This window comes from Aquarana catesbeiana, linkage group LG09 (genome assembly GCF_042186555.1).
Source record: "Aquarana catesbeiana isolate 2022-GZ linkage group LG09, ASM4218655v1, whole genome shotgun sequence".
Taxonomy (NCBI): Eukaryota; Metazoa; Chordata; class Amphibia; order Anura; family Ranidae; genus Aquarana; species Aquarana catesbeiana.
In genome coordinates this window covers 291,780,723-291,807,704 of record NC_133332.1, presented here as the reverse complement: position 1 = coordinate 291,807,704, position 26,982 = coordinate 291,780,723, and the positions used below count along the sequence as shown (strand labels likewise).

At 48.2% G+C, this 26,982-nt stretch overlaps 1 protein-coding gene across 1 annotated transcript in view; it reads left to right on the top strand.

The window, feature by feature from the left end:
• Nucleotides 1–20,097: 20,097 nt before the first annotated feature.
• CIZ1 (CDKN1A interacting zinc finger protein 1) overlaps nucleotides 20,098–26,982 on the top strand; it is a gene marked incomplete in the record, with an annotated part of 37,234 nt that continues 30,349 nt past the window's right edge. The window contains 1 exon segment of the mRNA XM_073600428.1: nucleotides 20,098–20,386.

The window sequence follows — 26,982 nt, the reverse complement described above, 5'->3', positions numbered from 1 at the left end:
CACTTTTCTGGTGCAAAGAATGACATTTTCCGAACCGACTTTGGGGCCCCGTATCTTGGGACCACTTGGAGCTAGGAACCCCAAATTTGGTGTGCAAACCCAACTAGCAGTAAAACATATCCAAAGCTGGGGTTCCTAGCACCAAGTGGCCCTGAGATATGGGGCCCCAAAGTTGGTTCGGAAAATGTCATTCTCTGCTGCAGAAAAGTGCTTGACATTTTCCGAACTGACTTTGCGGTCCCGTATCTCGGGGCCACTTGGTGCTAGGAACCCCAGCTTTGGATATGTTGTAGTGCTAGTTCCACACCAAATTTGGGGTCCCTAGCACCAAGTGATCCCGAGATACGGGGTCCCAAAGTCGGTCAACTGTATCTATCTGCAGCAATGTCATTTCGGGACCCTTTGGGTCCAGAGACCCCAAATTTTGGCTGCAGCTAGGGGGCATCTAGGAACCCTTAACTACCAAGTTTAAAGTTCGGGGGCCTATGGCTGCAAATAGGCACAGTGAGGCGTGCAAATGGGCACAGTGAGGCGTGCAAATGGGCACAGTGAGGCTGCAAATAGGCACTGTTGACCCTCTTTTCCATCTTTTCCACTTACAGTAGCTGTGCATTTCTCACCCTAGGCTTATACCCGAGTCAATAAGTTTTCCCAGTTTTTTGTGGTAAAATTAGGTGACTCGGCTTATATTCGGGTCGGCTTATACTCGAGTATATACGGTAACAATAAAAAATTGCAACTCTAGCCACACAACAAAACCAAAACTCCACTTTCCTCAGTAATGTCTCACTTTATTTTGTAAAAAGAGCTCCAACTCCCAGTAACACTCACTTTTTTTTTTTTGTATAATCTTTATTTTATATTTTCAAATTTTCAAAATAAGAGACATAGAGGAAGACAAGACAAAAACAATAAGTGCCTAGGAGGCACAGAGAGGAACAAGGGGATGCATTGGGTTACAAAAGCAAAGGAACCTTTGATACCGGTGTCTAGCTTCATATGACTTCATCAAGTTGTACCCCAACAATAGAGGGGCTCGTGTGCGTTTTAACCGTTGTAACAAAACAGAATTGCATTCTCACACATAGAATAAAACACCACGAACGGAATTGGCATACCGAATAACAATGAACATAACAATAAGGCAGCACGACAGCAGCGGGTGTAAATCTGTAACCTTTCTAAAGAGCCTAGGAGTCCGTGGCACGCAGGTTTCACCCTCCAGGAACTTATGTACTATCCTCCTCTAATCAGCCTGCCCGGGGATAGCATTAGATGGAGTCTGCGTCATGTTAGACATATAATGTATCCAAGTGGCCCAAATAGCATAAAATTTATCATGCCTGTCCTTGCACTTCGCCATCCACTCCTCTGCTGCCATAATAGAGTTGAGCAAGCTCACCCAGTCGGATCGCCCCAGGACATGGGCTGACTTCCAGTGTATGGGAATTAGACGCCGGGCAGCGTTTAAGAGGTGTGGAAGAATCGATTTGCGGTAAAGGCTGTGAGGGGTGGATGGCATGTGCAGCATGCACTCCAATGGGGAATCCTGTAAATCCACATCTAAAATAATTTTTATCTGGGCCCTGATATCCTACCAGAAGGGCCGAAGCCTCGGGCATTCCTACCAAATATGTAGGAAGGTGCCTCGAAGCCCACATCCCCTCCAACAGGCAGCAGAAGCCGTCGGATATATCCTAGCTAGAGTCAGTAACACTCACTTTAACCCATGGACTCATGGCATCCAACGCCCCAGTCTTCTGATCTTCACCTCTGATGAGAGAGAGGGGCTGTCTGGAGATCGGCATACACAGCAGCTCCAGTAGAGCAGTCATCACAACCTGTGGAAAAAGGCAAAGATTAGTGGTGGTCAGAAAGTTCATGTCTATGTTATCCCCAACTATGAAATTTTGTTAATTTGGTCTCATATAGTGAACCTTCCACCTCAGTGGCAACGTCCACTTATTTAACCACTTGACCCCCAGGCCTTTTCTGCCACTTTTTGTTTACATATAACAATCAGTATTTTTTGATAGAAAATTACTTATAATCCCCAAACATTCTATATTTTTTGAATAGTAGCCCTAGAAAATAAAATGTCACACAGTATTTACGCAGCAGTTTTTCACACGCAATTTGTTTTTGTAAAAAAAAAAAAAAAAAAAAAAAAAAAAAAAAAACACACTTTTTGAATTTTAGTGCAAAGAAACATAATACATGACACATTTTTTGGTAAAATCTAAAAGATGTTACGTCGAGTAAATAGATACCAAACATGTCACGCTTTAAAATTGCTCACGCTCGTGCAATGGCGACAAAAAACGAACTTTTTACCATCCAAAGGCGATGCTCCAAAAGCCTTTACAGGCTACAAGTTTAGGTTTACACAGAAGGTCTGGTGCAAGAATTACAGGCCATAATCTGTTCAGGGTGATACCTCACATGTGTAGGGCGATCGCTGTTTCCGTGCGTGCGAGACGTATGTTAGCCTTTGCGCACAAGCAGGGGGGGGCAGGGGCACTTAAAATGCTTTTAACTATATTTATTTATTATATATTTACACCGTGCTTTATATATTTTTTTTTTTACTATTTTATTGCTGTCACAAGGAATGTAAACACCCCTTGTGACAGCAATAGGCATGTGATAGGTACTCTTCATGGAGAGATCTGGGGTCTTCCCTCCTCTGCCCTTAATAGAATTTGATTACACGAAGATCAGTGTGAGCAAAGGCTTTTCATTTCTAAAAATGGCACCATTTACATCCGGTTAAGCCGGAAGTGATTTAAGGTCAATGCCCCCGGCTTATTACATCATAGAGCCAAACAAAGCTGATCCAATGTTTGTTGGGCTCTATAATCAGCCGGCAGAAAAGCCGGCTGGTGGATCAGGATTTCGAGAGGGACAGGAGATCCTGGTAAAGCCAGGGAATGCGGTGGGATGGGGACGTCCCCCTCCTGCTGCTTGTAAAAGCAATCCAGCGGCTAGTTAGCCACTATGATTGCTTTTACACGAAAGCTGACCATCGGCTCTAAAAAATTGTACCGGGGTGATGCCGGCAGCTTTAGGCATCATCCTAACCACTTGAAATCCAGCAATGTAGGGGAACGTCGCTAGTCTGCAAGTGGTTAAGTTGCCCCCTCCAGGAAATCTGCATGAAAGTACCTCTGGAGGCAGCAAGGGATCTCACCTTTCCCCAACTTCTGTAGTGTAGGGGTGACGTCATCCTCCTGTTTACAAAAATGCGGGGAATGCTGAGCACAGCGCAGGGTTATCTTGTGAGATCTGGCCGAAAGCAGAATGACATCACCCGGCCTCACCTAGGCATTGCAGGAGGAAGACAGGGAAAGGGAAGCACATTATCCATTTTCCCTTACAGCATTTTAGGAAGGGGGTACAATACGAATTGCCTCTAAGGTGAAAGGTCCATTATAAAGATACCATTGGAAGTTAATTTGACAGGTGCACAAAAAACCCCCAGCAGTCTGCAATATTTAGCAGACAACATAGCTTCCTATAGGACAGGGGTGTCCAAACTTTTTTTCAAAGATGGCCAGATTTGATGAAGTGAACATGCGTGAGGGCCAACCATTTTGCCTGACATTCTTTGAACCATTAAAATGAGGTCGAAGTGTGTTCGTTCGAGCACTAATACCCAACAAGAATTCCCTTGCCTTTGTGGCTGTGTGTGAGTAAAGAGATGAGCTCGGGTGTGGTATTTGGATATACCGTATTTATTGGTGTATAACACGCACCTTCACTTTAAGAGGGAAGTTTCAGGAAAAAAAAAATTTAAATTTTAAATAAAGAACTGTAAGCAAAATAAGGGTCAGTGCCCATCTGCAGCCTCGCAAGTACCATAAATGCAACACCCCCATTGCCATGAATACAGCCCCACCATTGTCATGAATGCAGCACCCCCATTGCCAGGAATGCAGCACCCACCATTGCCATTAGTGCAGCCCAATTGATGCCCATCCATCTGCAGCCTTGGAGGGGACAGGGAGGGGGCGGGACGAGCACCAAAAGATTACATACAGGAAAAGCTCTCCTGTTTTCTCGGCGGCCTCTTTAATAGAAATTCCGCCTAATATGATGGACAGAACAGTCGTCCAATGGCAGCGCTGGAGAGGCTGCCGTGTAAACAGTAAATACTCCTGTGTGTACGCACTCGTCCGGCCTCCTCCCTGTCCCCTCCAAGGCAGCCAGCATATATATTTTTTGTGGCCCCGGCGCTGGGAGATTGTTGAGGGCCACAAAAGATATAATTAAGATTAGAGGAACTGAATTTGTTCACTCTTGAGAAGAGGAGAATAAGGGGGGATATGATCAACATGTTCAAATATATAAGGGGTCCATATAGTGAACTTGGTGTTGAGTTATTCACTTTACGGTCAACACAGAGGACAAGGGGGCACTCTTTACGACTGGAAGAAAAGAGATTTCATCTCCAAATACGGAAAGGTTTCTTCACAGTAAGAGCTGTGAAAATGTGGAATAGACTCCCTCCAGAGGTGGTTCTGGCCAGCTCAGTAGATTGCTTTAAGAAAGGCCTGGATACTTTCCTAAATGTACATAATATAACTGGGTACTGACATTTATAGGTAAAGTTGATCCAGGGAAAATCCGATTGCCTCTCTGGGATCAGGAAGGAATTTTTTCCCCTGTTGTAGCAATTTGGAGCATGCTCTGCTGGGGTTTTTTGCTTTCCTCTGGATCAACTGTGGGTATAGTATTGGGTATATTGGATTGTACGATTTTTTTATGGTTGAACTGGATGGACTTGTGTCTTTTTTCAACCTGACTAACTATGTAACTATGTAATTATGTCCAAATAACCAGGGGGGCCGTTCAAAACCGGAACACGGGCCGCGATTGGCCCGCGGGCTGGACTTTGGACATGCCTGCTATAAGACATCTGCAGGACACAGGGAGGGCTCATGCACATGGCTGTATAGAAATGTCTCATTTTTATCCACCTGGTATATTTTTCTATAGGCCCATGTACACAGCAGTGTAAAGATCATTAAACTTGTGCTGTGTTCACAGCTGTAATAGATCGTATTTTGTGCAGTATGTTTGTGCCATATGCGTACAGCGCAAATGTCTACTGGCCTGCTCGGGGGCCAACCTGTAAACATCAGCAATGTGTTTTGAGATAGATTCCACACTAATGAGGTGGCATAGCAGCCTGCGTTCCTACCAACCAATAGGGACAATAAATCTGTGCTATTCGCTGTACATATGTGAATTACAGCACAGACGTTACATGAGCACAGCGTACAGACAAGATTTTACATGGGATCTCACTGCCAGCAAGATCCTCAGTCACATCACATGCTCCATGTGCACGAGTCCAGAATAGGGGTTATTGCTGGGCCACAGTCATCTGAAGGGACGCACACCGATATAAGAATAATGAAATTCTTTGGACTGCCATACTGTGACCTGGTTTTCTCTGCTGCCACTTGTAGCTGTAAGAGCACATATTGAAATAAATGTGTGTACAGGGGGTCCCCTAGTTACAAACATCTGACTTACAAACGACTCCTACTTACAAATGGAGGGGGACAACAGGAAGTGAGAGGAAATCTCCCCCTAGGAAGGGAAATTCACTCCGGTAAGAGTTATTATGGGAAAAAAGTACCTCCACTGATGTTTTATCACCAATCCTTGTTTCGACAACAACCCAATATTTTCAAAATCCAATTGTCATGGGGACAGAAAGTGAGGTGAAATCTTCTGAACAGGGGCACACACAGCAAAACAAATGTTACAGGGGTGGTAACCCTTCCGTATGCTATCCAAAAAGCTTAAAAATATTTTTTTTGGCTGGAGCTACACTTAAAAAATGTACCTGTTCCAACTTACAAACAGATTCAACTTAACCACTTGCTTACTGGGCACTTAAACCCCCCTCCTGCCCAGACCAATTTTCAGCTTTCTGCGCTGACACACTTTGAATGACAATTGCGCGGTCATACAACACTGTACCCAAATTACATTTTTATCATTTTTTTCCCACAAATAGAGCTTTCTTTTGGTGGTATTTAATCACAGCTGGGATTTTTATTTTTTGCTAAACAAACAAAAAAAGATGGAAAATTTTGAAAAAAAAAAAAAAAAAAAATCATATTTCATAGTTTGTAATAAAATTTTGCAAACAAGTAATTTTTCTCCTTCATTGATATGCGCTGATGAGGCGGCACTGGTGGGCACTGATGGGCACGGATAGGCACAGATAAGGCGACACTGATAGGCACGGAAAAGGCGGCACTGATGGCCACTGATAGGTACTGCTGATGGGGGGCACTGATGGGCAGCACTGTTGTTGTGGCACTGTGGGCACTGATGAGTGGTGCTGGTGGGCTTTGGTAGGTGGCACTGCAGCCTATTGCTAGGTGTCACTGGCAGGGGGCACAGGTGGGCACTGATGATCGCCGTGATCGGGACGGTTGTCCCTCTCATGGCCGCCGGTGATCGGATTTTTTTTCCTCCTCACACTGTCAGCGCAAGGAGAAAAAATAGCTGATTACCGGCTCTGTTGACATCACATGATCAGCTGTCATTGGCTGACAGCTGATCACGTGGTAAGGGGTCGGGAGACTCGCTGATCACAGAGCGTGCCGCGCGCGCCCTGCAGGGGGCGCGCAGGCCGCTCGTGCACGGGACTACGTCAATAGACGTAGTCCCAGTGTTCTGCCGAGAAAGTTCCGCTCGGCGTATAAGTTCCCCCCTCTACTGCGCATGCGCAGTAGGTATCGGCAGAAATAGCCGAAGCAGAACAGCTGAAAATCAGCTGTACACGGCGCCTGTAAGGGGGCCGCTTGCCACGCTTCGGGCACGGCCTCGCTGCGCTCAGCACTTTTAGATTCCCCCTCTAGGTCCACTTGGATGGTGGGGAAGGAACCTGGACCCAGAGCGCAGGCTGATTGAAGCATTTGAGCTTCGGCTATCTCCGGCGGCTGAGAGTAGCGCCTGCGCAGTACAGGGGGGGAACTTATCCGCCGAGGGAACATTCTCGACAAGACACCGGCAAAGCAGGTCCGTGCTGTAGCTGTCATTCGGCTATAGCGCGGATCTCTAGTGGTTAAAGGGGGGTTCCGGCCTCGATTTTTATTTTTAAAAAGTCAGCAGCTACAAACACAGTACCTGCTGACTTTTAATAAGGACACTTACCTGTCCAGCAAGCCCGCGATGTCGGCCCCCATCGTCCATCGGATCAGCCGCTGGCGCCTCCATCCTAACTAAGGGAAACAGGCAGTAGAGCCTTGTGGCTTCACTGCCCGTTTCCTACTGCGCATGCGCGAGTCGCGCGGCACTTTGTGAATGGCCCCGTTGTTTCTGGGACACACACAGTTCCCAAAAGGCAACGGGGCCGCTCACCGAAGAGGAGTAGGAAGAGGCAGATTAGGAAGACTGCCTAGCAACAGGGGTTTCAGGTAAGTTAAAACATTTTTTTTTTCAAATGGTTTTTTTTTATTTTCTTTAGAATTTTAATGCTATTTTTTATTTTAGGGTGGCCCTCCACTTTAAGAACAAACCTACAAACCCGATCTTGTTTGTAACCCGGGGACCGCCTGTATAGCCCAAACTTCTCATTCTTTGAGCCTTATGCCGCGTACACACGGTCGGACTTTCCGGCATACTTGGTCCGGCGGACCAGAGTCCGCCCCACAATCTGACCTTGTGTAGGCTCTGGCGGACTTTTTTTCCCCCAAAAGTCCGCCGTACCTAGATTTAAAGCATGCTTTAAATCTTAGTCCGCCGGACTCATTTCCTGACGGAAAGCCTGTTCGTCTGCATGCGTCTGTATGCTGGTCCGACGGACCAGATACGACGCAAGGGCAGAGTACTGTATCTCGCGCTCGCTGCAATTAGAAAAACAAATTTTCCTATTGCGGTGAGTGCGGGGCATCCCAGGCCCTTAGGTCTGGTATGGATCTTAAGGGGAACCCCCTACGCCGAAAAATCGTCGTGGGGTCCCCCCCAAAATCCATACCAGACCCCGATCCGAGCACGCAGCCCGGCCGGTTCAGGAAAGGGGGTGGGGACGAGCGAGCGCCCCCCTCCTGAACCGTACCAGGCCGCATGCCCTCAACATGGGGGGTGGGTGCTTTGGGGGAGGGGGGGCGCCCTGCGGGGGGCCCCCCACCCCAAAGCACCTTGTCCCCATGTTGATGAGGACAAGGGCCTCTTCCCGACAACCCTGGCCGTTGGTTGTCGGGGTCTGCGGGCGGGGGGCTTATCGGAATCCGGGAGCCCCCTATAATAAGAGGGCCCCCAGATCCCGGCCCCCCACCCTATGAAAAAGTGTCAATAATAAAACACACTACACAGGTTTTTGAAGTAATTTATTAGACAGCTCCGGGGGGGGGGGGTCTTCTTCCAGCTTCGGGGGTCCCTCCGGTTCCTCTTCTCCCGGTGTTCCAGTTCTTCGGCCGGCTCCTCCGCTATCTTCAGGCCGCTCTCTTGCCAGCGGAGGTCCAGACTTCTGGCTTCGTGTCTTCTTCCCTCTTCTCTTCTCCAGATGTTGATACGACAGTCTCTCCGGCTGGACTGGTCTCTGAGCGCTCCGATGTGACTTATATAGGCGGAGACCCTGCCCCCTTATGCCGTCACAGTCCCTGGGCATGCTGAGACTGTGACGTTTTAGGGGGCGTGGTCAACATCACCCGGTGACCACGCCCCCTAAAACGTCACAGTCCCAGCATGCCCAGGGACTGTGACGGCATAAGGGGGCGGGGTCTCTGCCTATATAAGTCACATCGGAGCACTCAGAGACCAGTCCAGCCGGAGAGACCGTCGTGTCAACATCTGGAGAAGAGAAGAGGGAAGAAGCCAAGAAGGGAAGAAGCCAGAAGTCTGGACCTCCGCTGGCAAGCGAGCAGCATGAAGATAGCGGAGGAGACGGCTGAAGAACTGGAACACCGGGAGAAGAGGAACCGGAGGGACCACCAAAGCCGGAAGACCCCCCCCCCCGGAGCTGTCTAATAAATTACTTTAAAAACCTGTGTAGTGTGTTTTATTATTGACACTTTTTCCCTAGGTGAATGGGTAGGGGTACCATGTACCCCATACTCATTCACATAGGGTGGGGGGCCGGGATCTGGGGGCCCTCTTATTATAGGGGGCTCCCGGATTCCGAAAAGCCCCCCGCCCGCAGACCCCGACAACCAACGGCCAGGGTTGTCGGGAAGAGGCCCTTGTCCTCATCAACATGGGGACAAGGTGCTTTGGGGTGGGGGGGCCCCCGCAGGGTGCCCTTCCCTCCCCCAAAGCACCCACCCCCCCATGTTGTGGTACGGTTCAGGAGGGGGGGGCGCTCGCTTGTCCCCACCCCCTTTCCTCACCGGCCGGGCTACGCGCTCGGATCGGGGTCTGGTATGGATTTTGGGGGGGACCCCACGCCGATTTTTCGGCGTAGGGGGGGTTCCCCTTAAAATCCACGCCAGACGTAAGGGCCTGGTATGCCCCACGACGAGGCTTGCAAGGTGTCAATCTTGCTGATAAAAGCGGCGAGATTGACTTCCTTTTCTAGTCCCGTCGTACCAGAGTCACGTTCAAAATGAACGGACTTGTCCGTGTGTGGGCAAATCCGTTCATTCTGAAAGTCTGCCGTAACTCCGGCGAAAGTCCGTCGGAAAGACGGGCGGACCTAGCCTGCCGGAAAGTCCGGTCGTGTGTAGGCAAGTCCGTCCGTTCAGTAAGTCCGGCGGTAGTCCGCCAGACAGTTCGGTGGGAAGAACGTCGGACCAAGTATGCCAGAAAGTCCGCTCGTGTGTACGCGGCATTAGTTTCCTGAAGAATTCCACCATATCTGACCATACCTGTAAATTATCCAATTAGGTGGTTGGGTAGAATGTGAGGCCTTTGGAAACGATTATTTCTGGTGTGGAAAGCTGGTCAGCAGAGGGAAGCATTAAGTGCTCTAGAATTTCCTGGTAGAGGGCTGCTCTGACTTTGGACTTGATAAAACACAGAGGACCAACACCAGCAGATGACATGGCTCCCCAAATCATCACTGACTGCGGAAACTTCACACTGGACCTCATGCAACTTGGAGTCTGTGCCTCTCCACTCTTCCTCCAGACTCTGGGACCTTCATTTCCAAATAAAATGCTAAATTTTCTTTAACCGCTTGCCGACCACTGCACTAACATTTATGTTGGCAGAATGGCACGGACAGGCAAATGGGCGTACAGGTACGTCCCTTTAACCACTTGACGACCGCCTCACGCCGATGTACGTCGGCAAGGTGGCACGGACAGGCAAAATCACGTACATGTACGTGATTTGCCTTCCGCGGGTGGGGGGTCCGATCGGTCCCCCCCCCGGTGCCCGAGGCAGTCGCCATTTGTTCCCGGGCGATGAGAGGTCAGGGGGAGGCCATCCATTGTTGGCCACCCCCTCCCGATCGCTCCCGGCGAATGAGAATGCTTCCTTTCCCTCTGTAATGTAAACAGAGGGAAAGGAAGTGATGTCATCCCTCCTCGAGTCGGTCTTTTTGATCCGGCGCCGAGGAGAGAAGACATCAAGTAAGTCTGCACAACACTACACTAACAGTAGAACACGCCAGGCACACTTGTCACCCCCCATCACCCCCTGATCACCCCCTGATCACCCCCCTGTACCCCCTGTCACTCTGACACCAATAGCATTTTTTTTTTTTTTTGCATTGGTGTCAGTTTGCGTCAGTTAAAAGTTTTAGGGCAGTTAGGTTAGCCCCCTTTAGGTCTAGGGTACCCCCCTAACCCCCCCTAATAAAAGTTAACCCCTTGATTACCCCCTGTCACCAGTGTCGCTAAGCGATCGTTTTTCTGATCGCTGTATTAGTGACACAGGTGACGCTAGTTAGGGAGGTAAGTATACAGGTTCGCTGTCAGTGTTTTATAGCGACAGGGACCCCCATATACTACCTGCTAAAGGTTTTAACCCCCTGATTGCCCCCTAGTTAACCCTTTCACCAGCGATCACCGTATAAGTGTTACGGGTGACGCTGGTTAGCTAGTTTGTTTTTTGTAGTTTATTACAGTTTATTACAGTTTATTATAGTTTTAGGGCACCCGCCGTTTATTACCCTATAAAGGTTTAACCCCCTAATTGCCCGGCGGTGATAGAAGTTAAGTTTTTAGGATCAGATAAGGTCTGCGTCGCCCCAGGCAGCGTCAGGTTAGCGCCAGTACCGCTAAAACCCACGCACGCAGCATACACCTCCCTTAGTGCTATAGTATCTGAGCGGATCGATATCTGATCCGATCAGATCTATACTCCCCAGCAGTTTAGGGTTCCCTGAAACGCAGTGTTAGCGGGATCAGCCCAGATACCTGCTAGCACCTGCGTTTTGCTCCTCGGCCCAGCCCTGCCCAGCCCACCCAAGTGCAGTATCGATCGATAACTGTCACTTACAAAACACTAAGCACACATAACTGCAGCGTTCGCAGAGTCAGGCCTGATCCCTGCGATCGCTAACAGTTTTTTGGTAGCGTTTTGAATCAGTCGCTGACAGTCAGGAGCTTTTTTGCCTGTGAGTCTCACTAGTGTACCTCTAAATTTAGAGCCCAAAATGGCAAATCGAAGGTACACTAGTGAAGAGGCCTACACGTTTCTGAGTATGACAGATAGTGAAGAGGAAGTCACTCATCTGTCAAGTTCAGGCTCAGAATACGAACCTGTAGAGGACAGCGGCTCCATGACAGATAGCTCTGACGACAGAGTTGTGGTCCCTGCTAAGGTCAGGCGTACCAGACCCCAATCTTCTTCTGTCCTTGAAGTGCAAGAACCGCAGGGCTCTCGTATGGAGCAGAGCAGTACTAGCGCCGCTACTCCTTCTGGTGAACTGGCAAGCACCAGCGGCCTAGTACACCCTGGTCGTACATCCAGCACTGCAGTATCACGTGGTGACGTGGCGAGTCCCATAAGTGCAGTTCAAGCTGGCGAGGTGGCTAGCACTAGTAGTGTCCCGCTGCCACCAAGAAGACAAAGACAGGCCCGTCGTGCCCATAGTGCCCTTCCTGCTGCATTGGCCAATCCGAATTGGGAACCCACCACTTCTGCAGCACCCGTACTTCCCCCTTTCACTGGCCAACCCGGAATTCAGGTGGAAACAGTTGACTTTACGCCACTGGATTTTTATTCGCTGTTTTTCACCGAAGATCTCTATAGATCTATTGTGGACCAAAGCAATTTATACGCTGGTCAACACATCGCCACTAATCCCCAGTCCTCCCTTGCCAGAGATTGGAGACCAATTACGGTCTCCGAATTTAAGACCTTTCTGGGCCTTTCCCTCCTCATGGGGTTGAATAAAAAGAGTAAGTTGCGGTCATATTGGTCCACTGACCCAATTTACCATTCACCCTTGTTCTCTGCTTCCATGGCCAGGGCACGATACGAGCAGATTTTGCGGTTCATGCACTTCAACGACAATGAACTCTGTCGTCCTCGTGGAGACCCTGCATACGATCGGCTCTACAAAATTCGGCCCCTCGTAAACCACTTCAACCAACGTTTTGCAGACTTGTTTACCCCCCATCAAGTTGTCTGCGTTGATGAGTCCCTGATTAAGTTTTCTGGCCGCTTGTCATTCAAACAGTACCTTCCCAGCAAGCGTGCCAGATACGGGGTCAAGATGTATAAGCTCTGTGACAGGGCCACAGGCTATACATGTAGATTTATGGTTTACGAGGGAAAAGATAGTCACGTAGAGCCGACAAACTGCCCTGACTACATAGGAAGCGCTGGCAAGATAGTGTGGGACTTGGTGTCACCCTTATTCGGAAAGGGGTACCACTTGTACGTGGACAATTATTATACGAGCGTGCCACTTTTTAGTCACTTGTTTGATCAGCAGATTGGAGCATGTGGCACCGTGCGACCTAATCGCCGGGGCTTTCCCCAGCGGCTTGTAGATTCCCGTCTTAGGCAGGGGGAGAGAGCCTGCTTGAAGTATAATAATTTGCTCGCTATGAAGTGGAGGGATAAGAAGAATGTTTTCGTTCTCACCTCCCTTCATGCAGACACGACGACCCAAATTCCTACGGCGACTGGTGTTGTGGAGAAACCCCTCTGTGTCCACGAATACAACCTTAATATGGGAGGGGTGGACCTCAACGACCAGCTGTTGGCGCCGTACCTAGTTGCCCGTAAGGCCAGACGCTGGTACAAAAAAGTGTCTGTATACTTATTTCAATTGGCTTTGCTGAATGCTCATGTGCTATACAGAGCTTCAGGACAGACTGGATCCTTCCTTAAATTCCAGGAAGAGATCGTCAGAGCCCTTCTGTTTCCAGACGGTGCTCTACCTCACCTTCCCCAACCAAATGCAGTAAGCCGGCTGCATGAGCGGCATTTTCTTTATGCCATCCCGAGTACCCCTACCCAACGAGCCCCCCAAAAAAGATGTCGTGTCTGCAGCAAGCGCGGATTTAGGCGTGACACCCGGTGTTATTGTCCCTCCTGTCCTGGCAATCCTGGTCTTCGCATGGGTGAATGCTTTGAACGCTACCATACATTAGTTGAGTATTAGCGTAGGGTTCAGCACTGCACAGACTAGGCACACTAACACAGGGTCTCCCAAGATGCCATTGCATTTTGAGAGACCCAAACCTGGAACGAGTTACAAAAGTTAAAAGTTACTAAAAAAAAAGTGTAAAAAAAAAAAATAAAAAAAAAAATAAAAAAAAATAAAAACACAAAAAAAAATGTAAAATAAAAAAACCAAAAATAGTTGTTGTTTTATTGTTCTCTCTCTCTCTATTCTCTCTCTATTGTTCTTCTCTTTTTTACTCTATTCTATTCTGCAATGTTTTATTGTTATTATGTTTTACCATGTTTCCTTTTCAGATTTTTTATACTTTACCGTTTACTGTGTTTTGTTGGTAACCATTTTATTGTTTTCAGGTACGCCATTCAGTTGCAGCGCGTATTTATTTATCTTGACAGCAACAGCGTTTGCTCCCACGATATCTAAAGCCGTGACTCCAGCGCTGTCGGAGGTGATTTCACCACCACAGTTACATACTTCAGCATATATGCCGAAGCGTGGGGGCAGCAGTGGGTGGAGGAGCAATTTGCTCCTGCCTTTTGTGGGAGGATGCCCCCATGCTTCGGCATATATATATTTTAGGCACAGGTTGCGTTAAATGTTTTATTTTTTACTATGTTTTTTTGTATTTGCTTTGCAGGTATGGTAAGTCTTAGGGTCGGTTCACACTGGGGCGACTTGGGATCCGACTTGTACGCCCTCAAGTCGCCCCAAGTCGCCCCAAGTCGCTTTGCATTTAGATTACAATTGTAGTGAATTGAACCGTCTTAACTGACACTACTGAAGTCGCTCCGACTTCAAAAAAGGTTCCTGTACTACTTCTATCCGACTTGTAGGCGACTTGTACCCATTCAACTCAATGTAAGTCGCCTGCAAGTCGGATCTCTCTGTAAAGTCAAGCGACTTTGCAGAGAAAACCCCTCCCTCCCCCCCTCCCTCCCAGAGAGGTGATTGGCCACAGGCGAAGTCGCCTGTCATGGAGGCGACTTCAAGTCGCCTCGTAATTTGCCGAAGTCGCGCTGAAGTCGCGCTAAAGTCGCGCTGAAGCCGCGTTGAAGTCGCGGTACAAAGTCGCGCTAAAGTCGTGTTGCCCATGTGTGAACCGACCCTTACTGTTATACTGTAATGTTACTATGTTTTATTGTTAACCATCATTTGCTTAGCAGGTACGCCATTCAGTTGCAGCGCGGATTTATTTATCTTGACAGCAACAGCGTTTGCTCCCACGATATATAAAGCCGTGACTCCAGCGCTGTCTGAGGTGATTTCACCACCACAGTTACATACTTCAGCATATATGCCGAAGCGTGGGGGCAGCAGTGGGTGGAGGAGCAATTTGCTCCTGCCTTTTGCGGGAGGATGCCCCCATGCTTCGGCATATATAAATGGTGCATGTATGCCCATCATTAGAAGTGGGTGGATGAAGGGAGGTATTCTAATGGTGGGCATACCCACCGATCAATATCTTTTTTTCGTTCAGCCCTCAGGCTGCATGAAAAAAAAAGTTTACAATATATGCCTAACAAGGACCAGCAACGTACTGGTATGTTGCTGGACTTTGAGTGGTTATACCAGAATGATGCCTGCAGGTTTAGGTATCATCTTGGTATCATTCTTTTCAGCCAGCGGTCGGCTTTCATGTAAAAGCAATCCTAGCGGCTAATTAGCCTCTAGACTGCTTTTGCAAGCAGTGGGAGGGAATGCCCCCCCTCCCCCACCGTCTTCCATGTTTTTCTCTGGCTTTCCTGTCCCAACAGGGAACCTGAAAATGCAGCCGGTGATTCAGCCAGCTGACCATAGAGCTGATCAGAGACCAGAATGGCTCCAAACATCTCTATGGCCTAAGAAACCGGAAGCTACGAGCATTTCATGACTTAGATTTCGCCGAATGTAAACAGCGCCATTGGGAAATTGGGAAAGCATTTTATCACACCGATCTTGGTGTGGTCAGATGCTTTGAGGGCAGAGGAGAGATCTAGGGTCTAATAGAGCCCAATTTTTTAAAAAAAAGAGTACCTGTCACTACCTATTGCTATCATAGGGGATATTTACATTCCCTGAGATAACAATAAAATTAATAAAAAAAAAATAAAAATGAAAGGAACAGTTTAAAAATAAGATAAAAAAGCAAAAAAATAATAAAGAAAAAAAAAAAAAAAAGCACCCCTGTCCCCCCCTGCTCTCGCGCAAAGGCGAACGCAAGCGTCGGTCTGGCGTCAAATGTAAACAGCAATTGCACCATGCATGTGAGGTATCACCGCGAAGGACAGAACGAGGGCAGTAATTTTAGCAGTAGACCTCCTCTGTAAATCTAAAGTGGTAACCTGTAAAGGCTTTTAAAGGCTTTTAAAAATGTATTTATTTTGTCGCCGCTGCGCGTTTGTGCGCAATTTTAAAGCATGTCATGTTTGGTATCCATGTACTCGGCCTAAGATCATCTTTTTTATTTCATCAAACATTTGGGCAATATAGTGTATTTTAGTGCATTAAAATTTAAAAAAGTGTGTTTTTTCCCCAAAAAATGCGTTTGAAAAATCGCTGCGCAAATACTGTGTGAAAAAAAAATATGAAACACCCACCATTTTAATCTGTAGGGCATTTGCTTTAAAAAAATATATAATGTTTGGGGGTTCAAAGTAATTTTCTTGCAAAAAAAAATTATTTTTTCATGTAATCAAAAAGTGTCAGAAAGGGCTTTGTCTTCAAGTGGTTAGAAGAGTGAGTGATGTGTGACATAAGCTTCTAAATGTTGTGCATAAAATGCCAGGACAGTTCAAACCCCCCCCAAATGACCCCATTTTGGAAAGTAGACACCCCAAGCTATTTGCTGAGAGGCATGTCGAGTCCATGGAATATTTTATATTGTGACACAAGTTGCGGGAAAGAGACAAATCTTTTTTTTTTTTTTTGCACAAAGATGTCACTAAATGATATATTGCTCAAACATGCCATGGGAATATGTGAAATTACACCCCAAAATACATTCTGTTGCTTCTCCTGAGTATGGGGATACCACATGTGTGGGACTTTTTGGGAGCCTAGCCGCGCACGGGACCCCGAAAACCAAGCCCCGCCTTCAGGCTTTCTAAGGGCGTAAATTTTTGATTTCATTCTTCACTGCCTAGCACAGTTTCGGAGGCCATGGAATGCCCAGATGGCACAAAACCCCCCCAAATGACCCCATTTTGGAAAATAGACACCCCAAGCTATTTGCTGAGAGGTATAGTGAGTATTTTGCAGACCTCACTTTTTGTCACAAACTTTCGAAAATTGAAAAAAGAAAAAAAAAATACATTTTTCTTGTCTTTCTTCATTTTCAAAAACAAATGAGAGCTGCAAAATACTCACCATGCCTCTCAGCAAATAGCTTGGGGTGTCTACTTTCCAAAATGGGGTCATTTGGGGGGGGGTTTGTGCCATCTTGGCATTTTATGGCCTTCAAAACTGTGATAGGAAGTGAGGAGTGAAATCAAAAATTTATGCCCTTAGAAATCCTGAAGGTGGTGCTTGGTTTTCGGGGCCCCGTACGCGGCTAGGCTCCCAAAAAGTCCTAAACATGTGGTATCCCCATACTCAGGAGAAGCAGCAGAATGTATTTTGGGGTGTAATTCCACATATTTCCATGGCATGTTTGAGCAATATATCATTTAGTGACAACTTTGTGCAAAAAAAAAAAAAAAAAAAAAAAAGTGTTACTTTCCCGCAACTTGTGTCAAAATATAAAATATTCCATGGACTCAACATGCCTCTCAGCAAATAGTTTGGGGTGTCTACTTTCCAAAATGGGGTCATTTGGGGGGGTTTTGTGCCATCTTGGCATTTTATGGCCTTCAAAACTGTGATAGGTAGTGAGGAGTGAAATCACAACATTACGCCCTTAGAAATCCTGAAGGCGGTGCTTGGTTTTCAGGGCCCCGTATGCGGCTAGGCTCCCAAAAAGTCCCACACATGTGGTATCCCCATACTCAGGAGAAGCAGCTAAATGTATTTTGGGGTGCAATTCCACATATGCCCATGGCCTGTGTGAGAAATATATCATTTAGTGACAACTTTGTGCAAAAAAAAAAAAAATTGTTACTTTCCCGCAACTTGTGTCAAAAAAGAAAGTATTCCATGGACTCAACATGCCTCTCAGCAAATAGCTTGGGGTGTCTACTTTCCAAAATGGGGTCATTTGGGGGGGTTTTGTGCCATCTGGGCATTTTATGGCCTTCAAAACTGTGATAGGTAGTGAGGAATGAAATCAAAAATTTATGCCCTTAGAAATCCTGAAGGCGGTGCTTGGTTTTCGGGGCCCCGTACGCGGCTAGGCTCCCAAAAAGTCAGACACATGTGGTATCCCCGTACTCAGGAGAAGCAGCTGAATGTATTTTGGGGTGCAATTCCACATAGGCCCATGGCCTGTGTGAGCAATATATCATTTAGTGACAACTTTTTGTAAATTTATTTTTTTTTTTTTTTGTCATTATTCAATTACTTGGGACAAAAAAATAAATATTCAATGGGTTCAACATGCCTCTCAGCAATTTCCTTGGGGTGTCTACTTTCCAAAATGGGGTCACTTGTGGGGGTTTTGTACTGCCCTGCCATTTTAGCACCTCAAGAAATGACATAGGCAGTCATAAACTAAAAGCTGTGTAAATTCCAGAAAATGTACCCTAGTTTGTAGACGCTATAACTTTTGCGCAAACCAATAAATATACACTTATTGACATTTTTTTTTACCAAAGACATGTGGCCGAATAAATTTTGGCCTAAATGTATGACTAAAATTGAGTTTATTGGATTTTTTTTATAACAAAAAGTAGAAAATATCATTTTTTTTCAAAATTTTCGGTCTTTTTCCGTTTATAGCGCAAAAAATAAAAACGGCAGAGGTGATCAAATGCCATCAAAAGAAAGCTCTATTTGTGGGAAGAAAAGGACGCAAATTTCGTTTGGGTACAGCATTGCATGACCGCGCAATTAAAAGTTAAAGCGACGCAGTGCCAAATTGGAAAAAGACCTCTGGTCCTTAGGCAGCATAATGGTTCGGGGCTCAAGTGGTTAAATTTGCCGCCACGCGCGACCCTGCTGCGAGCTCCGTGAGTGCGATCACGGTCCCGCGGACTCGATGTCCGCGGGGATACCTGCGATCGTCTCACGGAGAGGAAGAATGGGGAAATGCTGATGTAAACAAGCATTTCCCCGTTCTGCCTAGTGACAATGATCACAGCTCCCTGTGATCGGGAGTGATCAGTGTCGTGTCAAACGTAGCCACGCCCCCCAGTTAGAATCACTCCCTAGGACACACTTAACCCCTGCAGCGCCCCCTAGTGGTTAACCCCTTCACTGCCAGTCACATTTACACAGTAATCAGTGCATTTTTAATCACACTGATCGCTGTATAAATGTGAATAGTCCCAAAATAGCTCCAAAGGTGTCCGATGCGTCCGCCATAATGTCGCAGTCACATTAAAAAAAAAAAAAAAAAAAAAAAAAAAAACGCTGATCGCCGCCATTACTAATAAATAAAAAAAAAAACTATCCCCTATTTTGTAGACGCTATAACTTTTGCGCAAACCAGTCAATAAAACGCTTATTGCGATTTTTTTTTTACCAAAAATATGTAGAAGAATACGTATCGGCCTAAAGTGAGGAAAAAAAACATTTTATATATTTTTTGGGGATATTTATTATAGCAAAAAGTAAAAAATACTGCATTTTTTTTTTTCAAAATTGTTGCTCTTTTTTGTTTATAGCGCAAAAAATAAAAACCGCAGAGGTGATCAAATACCACCAAAAGAAAGCTCTATTTGGGGCGTCAATTTTGTTTGGGAGCCATGGCGCACGACCGCCAATTGTCAGTTAAAGCGACGCCGTGCCGAATCGCAAAAAAACGCTCTGGTCTTTGGGAAGCCAAATGGTCCGGGGCTGAAGTGTTTAATTAGAAAAGAGCCGAGGTAAGACGCTTCGGACGTTGTCTCCGGTTCAGGGGTGGCTCGACACAAGGAATGTGACAGTCGTAGCCGAGGCTGCTGTTAGAAATCATGGGGGCCCCATACAGCCTACCGGACAGGGCCAAATTCTTAAATGGCCTTTGCTTCACAATTCTACAACTCTGTGGGGGGAAAAAAAAAAGACATAAATTTTATTTGGCAGCAACATCACACGGCCGCGCAATTGTCGGATAAAATAACAGTGTCGTATCGCTAAAAATGGCCTGGACATGAAGGGGGGTAAATCTTCCAGAGGTCAGTGTATATGGAGGGGGGAGGATTTTCCGGTCACAGAGAACGGTTTACTGTGAATTGACTTTAGAAACACAGCGAAGTAGAGGAACCTATTTTCACACACACAACCTATAGAAGGATTCTCCTCAGAGTGTGTCCTCCATTATACTCCCCCTCATGTCTCTGGGGACACTCAAGGAGGTGACACACCCGGAAGTGTCGTACTCTCAGCCTTCTCCTCCTCAGCAATGTCAGGTAATGAGAAGTGTATGAGATTTGTATCATTTGTAACAGAATTACAAAGCCGGACACGGGGTCCCCTCCGTCCTCACCGGCCCATAGACTCCAATACCGATCTCCATGCTACACCGGGAATTACCTCAGAGCAACCCAAAGTAAGGCGAAGCGCTCCTCCGAGACACGTGACCTGCACAACGTCCTCCCGGCCGGCAGAGGGCGCCCTTTAGAGAGGAGCCGGCCCGGCCCATTGTCTGTGTTGTGCAGAGAGAGTGCGGGGGAGGACTCGGTGTACGCAGCCCGTTATATAAGGCCGGAGCTGGAGGAGAGCGGAGCCGGGAGAGGATTATCACCGGATACTGCGGGGAGAGAGAGGACGGCTTACAGGAGGGTGCGCACCGATATTATTATTATTATTATTATTATTACTACATAGACTTGAAGTGTGTGACCGCACCGATCTCACCCTATAGACTGGGCACGACCGCACCGATCTCACCCCACAGACTGGGCACGACCGCACCGATCTCACCCCACAGACTGGGCACGACCGCACCGATCTCACCCCACAGACTGGGCACGACCGCACCGATCTCACCCCACAGACTGGGCACGACCGCACCGATCTCACCCCACAGACTGGGCACGACCGCACCGATCTCACCCCACAGACTGGGCACGACCGCACCGATCTCACCCCACAGACTGGGCACGACCGCACCGATCTCACCCCATAGACTGGGCACGACCGCCCCAATCTCTCCCCCCCCCGCAGACTGGGCACGACCGCCCCGATCTCTCCCCCCCCCGCAGACTGGGCACGACCGCCCCGATCTCTCCCCCCCCGCAGACTGGGCACGACCGCCCCGATCTCTCCCCCCCCCCGCAGACTGGGCACGACCGCCCCGATCTCTCCCCCCCCGCAGACTGGGCACGACCGCCCCGATCTCTCCCCCCCCGCAGACTGGGCACGACCGCCCCGATCTCTCCCCCCCGCAGACTGGGCACGACCGCCCCGATCTCTTCCCCCCCGCAGACTGGGCACGACCGCCCCGATCTCTTCCCCCCCGCAGACTGGGCACGACCGCCCCGATCTCTCCCCCCCCCCCGCAGACTGGGCACGACCGCCCCGATCTCTCCCCCCCCCCCGCAGACTGGGCACGACCGCCCCGATCTCTCCCCCCCCCCCGCAGACTGGGCACGACCGCCCCGATCTCTCCCCCCCCCCCGCAGACTGGGCACGACCGCCCCGATCTCTCCCCCCCCCCCCCCCGCAGACTGGGCACGACCGCCCCGATCTCTCCCCCCCCCCCGCAGACTGGGCACGACCGCCCCGATCTCTCCCCCCCCCCCGCAGACTGGGCACGACCGCCCCGATCTCTCCCCCCCCCCCCGCAGACTGGGCACGACCGCCCCGATCTCTCCCCCCCCCGCAGACTGGGCACGACCGCCCCGATCTCTCCCCCCCCCCCCCGCAGACTGGGCACGACCGCCCTGATCTCTCCCCCCCCCGCAGACTGGGCACGACCGCCCTGATCTCTCCCCCCCCCCGCAGACTGGGCACGACCGCCCCGATCTCTCCCCCCCCCCCGCAGACTGGGCACGACCGCCCCGATCTCTCCCCCCCCGCAGACTGGGCACGACCGCCCCGATCTCTCCCCCCCCCCCCCCGCAGACTGGGCACGACCGCCCTGATCTCTCCCCCCCCCCCGCAGACTGGGCACGACCGCCCCGATCTCTCCCCCCCCCCCCGCAGACTGGGCACGACCGCCCCGATCTCTCCCCCCCCCCCCCCCGCAGACTGGGCACGACCGCCCCGATCTCTCCCCCCCCGCAGACTGGGCACGACCGCCCCGATCTCTCCCCCCCCGCAGACTGGGCACGACCGCCCCGATCTCTCCCCCCCCCCGCAGACTGGGCACGACCGCCCCGATCTCTCCCCCCCCCCGCAGACTGGGCACGACCGCCCCGATCTCTCCCCCCCCCCGCAGACTGGGCACGACCGCCCCGATCTCTCCCCCCCCCCGCAGACTGGGCACGACCGCCCCGATCTCTCCCCCCCCCCGCAGACTGGGCACGACCGCCCCGATCTCTCCCCCCCCCCGCAGACTGGGCACGACCGCCCCGATCTCTCCCCCCCCCCCGCAGACTGGGCACGACCGCCCCGATCTCTACCCCCCGCAGACTGGGCACGACCGCCCCGATCTTCCTCCCCGCAGACTGGGCACGACCTCACTTATATCTTTTATGTCCTGTGGATTAATGGATTGTATGCACGCCCCCGTTCCATGTCTGGGGGAGTGATGTGTGTCCTGATTGGTGGGAGGGGCTTACATGTCAGTAAATATCACATATCATTGAGGGGGAGGTGACGTGTCAGTATATATCACAAATCATGGGGGGTGACACAGATCAGATATAACATATTAGCAGATGATGGTCCATGGGTAGGTTTGGTGCTCGCCTCCTTTGTCACATGACCATTGTATGACCGACCGCAAAGGAGGCGGGATCAGATCATACATCACGTGGGATGACATGTATGTCCCCATCTTCATAGCCTGGGGGTGATGACCCTGATTCAGCATGTATTCAATAGAATAGAAGAGTACATGTATAATAGAAGTAGTGTAATGGCAGTAGATGGATCACAGGTCCTTGGCAATTCAATACTGGCACAGGCTTTGCAGCCCCCTGAGGGCCGGGAGACACCCAGAAGAAGCACTGTTTTAAAAAAAAAAAAAAGATGCACCAGCCTTGCACATTATACTTACAAACAACTAATGATAAAAGCATATCAGTTCACAGTATTCTCTAATCAACCAGGTCACCAAGACCAGTCCCGAAATGCAAAAGGAACCTCCAAATTGCTGACGTGTTTCGAGGAGAGAGTCCCTTGCATTTTTGAGCTTGTCTCAGTGACCTGGTCGCTTTGAGTATATTGTGGACATGTTTTTATCATTAGTTGTTTGTGGGTATACCCCCTTTTTATTACATTTTTAAAGATATCACTTGAGTAATGCGCAAAGCTGGTGCACCCTCCTTTCCTTACAGTGCTTCTCCTGGGTCTCCCCCGACCCTCAGGGGGGCTGCAAAGCCTGTGCCAGGAATTGCTAAGGACCTGTGATCCATCTATTGCCATTACACTACTTGAGTGTAAAGCTGGTGCACCCTGTTTTCCTTATTTAACAGAGAAGGGTATGGCATATGAGGGTGGGCACATATACAGTGGTAAGGGGGGAAAAAAATATTTGATCCCCTGCTGATTTTGTACGTTTGCCCACTGACAAAGAAATGATCCGTCTATAATTTTAATGGTAGGTTTATTTTAACAGTGAGAGACAGAATAACAACAAAAATATCCAGAAAAACGCATTTCAAAAAAGTTATAAATTGACTTGCGTTTTAATGAGTAAAAGTATTTGACCCCCTTTGCAAAACATGACTTAATACTTGGTGGCAAAACCCTTATTGGCAGTCACAGAGGTCAGATGTTTCTTGTAGTTGGCCACCAGGTTTGCACACATCTCAGGAGGGATTTTTTTCCCACTCCTGTTTGAAACCTTTAAGGTTTCGAGGCTGACGTTTGATAACTCGAACCTTCAGCTCCCGCTACATATTTTCTATGGGATTAAAGTCTGGAGACTGGCTAGGCCACTCCAGGACCTTAATGTGCTTCTTCTTGAGCCTTGGCTCTTGAGTCATTATTATGCTGGAATACCCATCCATGACCCATTTTCAATGCAATGGTTGAGGGAAGGAGGTTCTCACCCAAGATTTGCCAGTATATGGCCCCGTTCATCATCCCTTTGATGCAGTGAAGTTGTCCTGTCCCCTTAGCAGAAAAACACCTCCAAAGCATAATGTTTCCACCTTTGTGTTTGATGGTGGGGATGGTGTTCTTGAGTTGCTGCCAAAGAGCTCGACACTTTCACCCAGTTTTCTGAATCCTTCAGATGTTCATTAGCAAACTTCAGACGGCCCTGTACATGTGCTCTCTTGAGCACGAGGGACCTTGCGGGCACTGCAGGATTTTTCCTGCACAACATAGTGTTATCAATTGTTTTCTTGGTGACTATGGTCCCAGCTGCCTTGATCATTGACAAGATTCTCCTGCATTAGTTCTGGGCTGATTCCTACCCGTTCTCATAATTGAAACTCCATGAAGTTAGATTTTTCATGGAGCCCCATACCGAGGGAGATTGACAGTTATTTTGTGTTTCTTCCATTTGCAAATAATCGCACCAACTGTTGTCACCCTCTCACCAAGCTGCTTGGCGATGGTCTTGTAGCCCATTCCAGCCTTGTGCAGGTCCACATTCTTGTCCCTGACATCCTTGGACAGCTCTTTGGTCTTGGCCATGGTGAATAGATTGGAATCTGATTGCTTCTGTGGACAGGTGTCTTTTATATAGGTAACAAGCTGAGATTAAGAGCACTCCCTTTGAGTGCTCCTAATCCCAGCTTGTTATCTGTATAGAAGACACCTGGGAGCCAGAAATCTTGCTGATTGATAGGGGATCAAATACTTATTTCACTCATTAAAATGAAAATCAATTTATAACTTTTTTGAAATGTGTTTTTTCTGGATATTTTTGTTATTCTATCTCTCACTGTTAAAATAAACCTACCATTAAAATTATAGACTGATCATTTCTTTGTCAGTGGGCAAATGTACAAAATCAGCAGGGGATCAAATACCGTATTTATCGGTGTATAACATGCATCCCAAGTTTAGGAGGGAAGTTTAAGGAAAAAAACTTACATTTTAAATGCCCATCAATGCAGCCTTATCAATGTCCATCTGCAGCCTTGCCCAAAATTGCAGTATGATCGGTTTTAAATTGTTACTGGTACTCAATTTAGGAGGGAATGAGCTCCGCCATATAGACAGAGCCGGATGTCCTGTGTACTCGGCTCTTGCAGTCCCGCCCCTTGGCCTGGCTCCTATGATGGACACCACACCGGTCCAATGGCAGGATGTAAATGCTAGAAGGCGGGACTGGGCGTGACTGCGAACTGAGCCTAGCCGAGTACACAGTACACTTGGCTCTGTCTATTTCGGTAGCGCTCGGTCCCTCCTTCCCCCTCCAAGGCAGTGGTTCGGTGTATAACACCCACTCACGATTTTCCCCTGATTTTTAAGGGGGGAAAAAAGTGCGTGTTATATGCCGATAAAATACCGTACTTTTTTTCCCCTCACTGTATATGAGGGCACATGTATAATAGATGACCGGTATTGGGAGGAGTTTATGCTCTAGGTTATGAGGTATACACATACCAGGGCTGGGGAAAAAAATCAATATAAATCTTGAATCGAGTTGAGAGGTCAAATCAATTCAAAATTTAAGCAAATCGATTTTTTTTTTTATTTTTTTTTTTTCCCCCCCCCAGCCCTAACACATACAGTATCCCACAAAAGTGAGTACACCCCTCACGTTTTTGTAAATATTTTAGTATATCTTTTCATGTGACAACACTGAAGAAATTACACTTTGTTACAATATAAAGTAGTGAGTGTACAGCATGTATAACAGTGTAAGTTTGTTGTCCCCTCAAAATAACTCAACACACAGCCATTAATGTCTAAACTGCTGGCAACAAAAGTGAGTACACCCCTAAGTGAAAATGTCTAAATTGGGCCCAAAGTGTCAATATTTTGTGTGGCCACCATTATTTTTCAGCACTGCCTTAACCCCTCTTGGGCATGGAGTTCACCAGAGCTTCACAGGTTGCCACTGGAGTCCTCTTCCACTCTTCCACTCTTCCATGACAACATCACGGAGCTGGTGGATGTTGGTGACCTTGCACTCCTCCACCTTCCACATAAGGATGCCCCACAGATGCTCAATACGGTTTAGGTTTGAAGACAAGCTTGGCCAGTCCATCACCTTTACCCTCTTTAGCAAGGCAGTGGCCGTCTTGGAGGTGTGTTTGGGGTTGTTGTTATGTTGGAATACTGCCCTGCTGCCCAGTCTCCGAAGGGAGGGGATCATGCTCTGCTTCAGTATGTCACAGTACATGTTGGCATTCATGGTTCCCTCAATGAACTGTAGCTCCCCAGTGCCGGCAGCACTCATGCGGCCCCAGACCATGACACTCCCACCACCATGCTTGACTGTAGGCAAGACACACTTGTCTTTGTACTCCTCACCTGGTTGCCGCCACACACGCGTGACACCATTTGAACCAAATAACGTTTATCTTGGTCTCATCAGACCACAGGACATGGTTCCAGTAATCCATGTCCTTATTCTGCTTGTCTTCAGCAAACTGTTTGCGGGCTTTCCTGTTCATCTTTAGAAGATACTTTCTTCTGGGACGACAGCCATGCAGACCAATTTGATGCAGTGTGTGACGTATGGTCTGAGCACTGACAGGCTGACCCCCCACCCCTTCAACCTCTGCAGCAATGCTGGCAGCACTCATACGTCTATTTCCCAAAGACAACCTCTGGATATGATGCTGAGCACGTGCACTCAACTTCTTTGGTTGAGTCACATGACACCGGGGAGGAAAAATGGCTAATTGTCCCCAATTTGGACATTTTCACTTAGGGGTGTACTCACTTTTGTCGCCAGTGGTTTAGACATTAATGGCTGTGTGGTTATTTTGAGGGGACAGGAAATTTATACTGTTATACAAGCTGTACACTCACTACTTTACATTGTAGAAAAGTGTCATTTCTTCAGTGTTGTCGCATGAAAGGATAGAATAAAATATTTACAAAAATGTGAGGGGTGTACTCACTTTTGTGGGATACTGTACATATTAGATGACAGGTAGGGAGAGGGAGATATGTACTATAATGTATGAGTGAGTATCTTATGAGGCAGGCACAAAAATGTTAGATCAGTATTTTCGCAAACGTTTTTAGGCACAACACGCTTTAAAAGTATGTAAAATCAAGAGGCACCCCCTGTCCAAAAAACATAAATGTTGCTTATCAAACCTCTTCATGTCAGAGGGCCTCTGCTTCATGTCAAA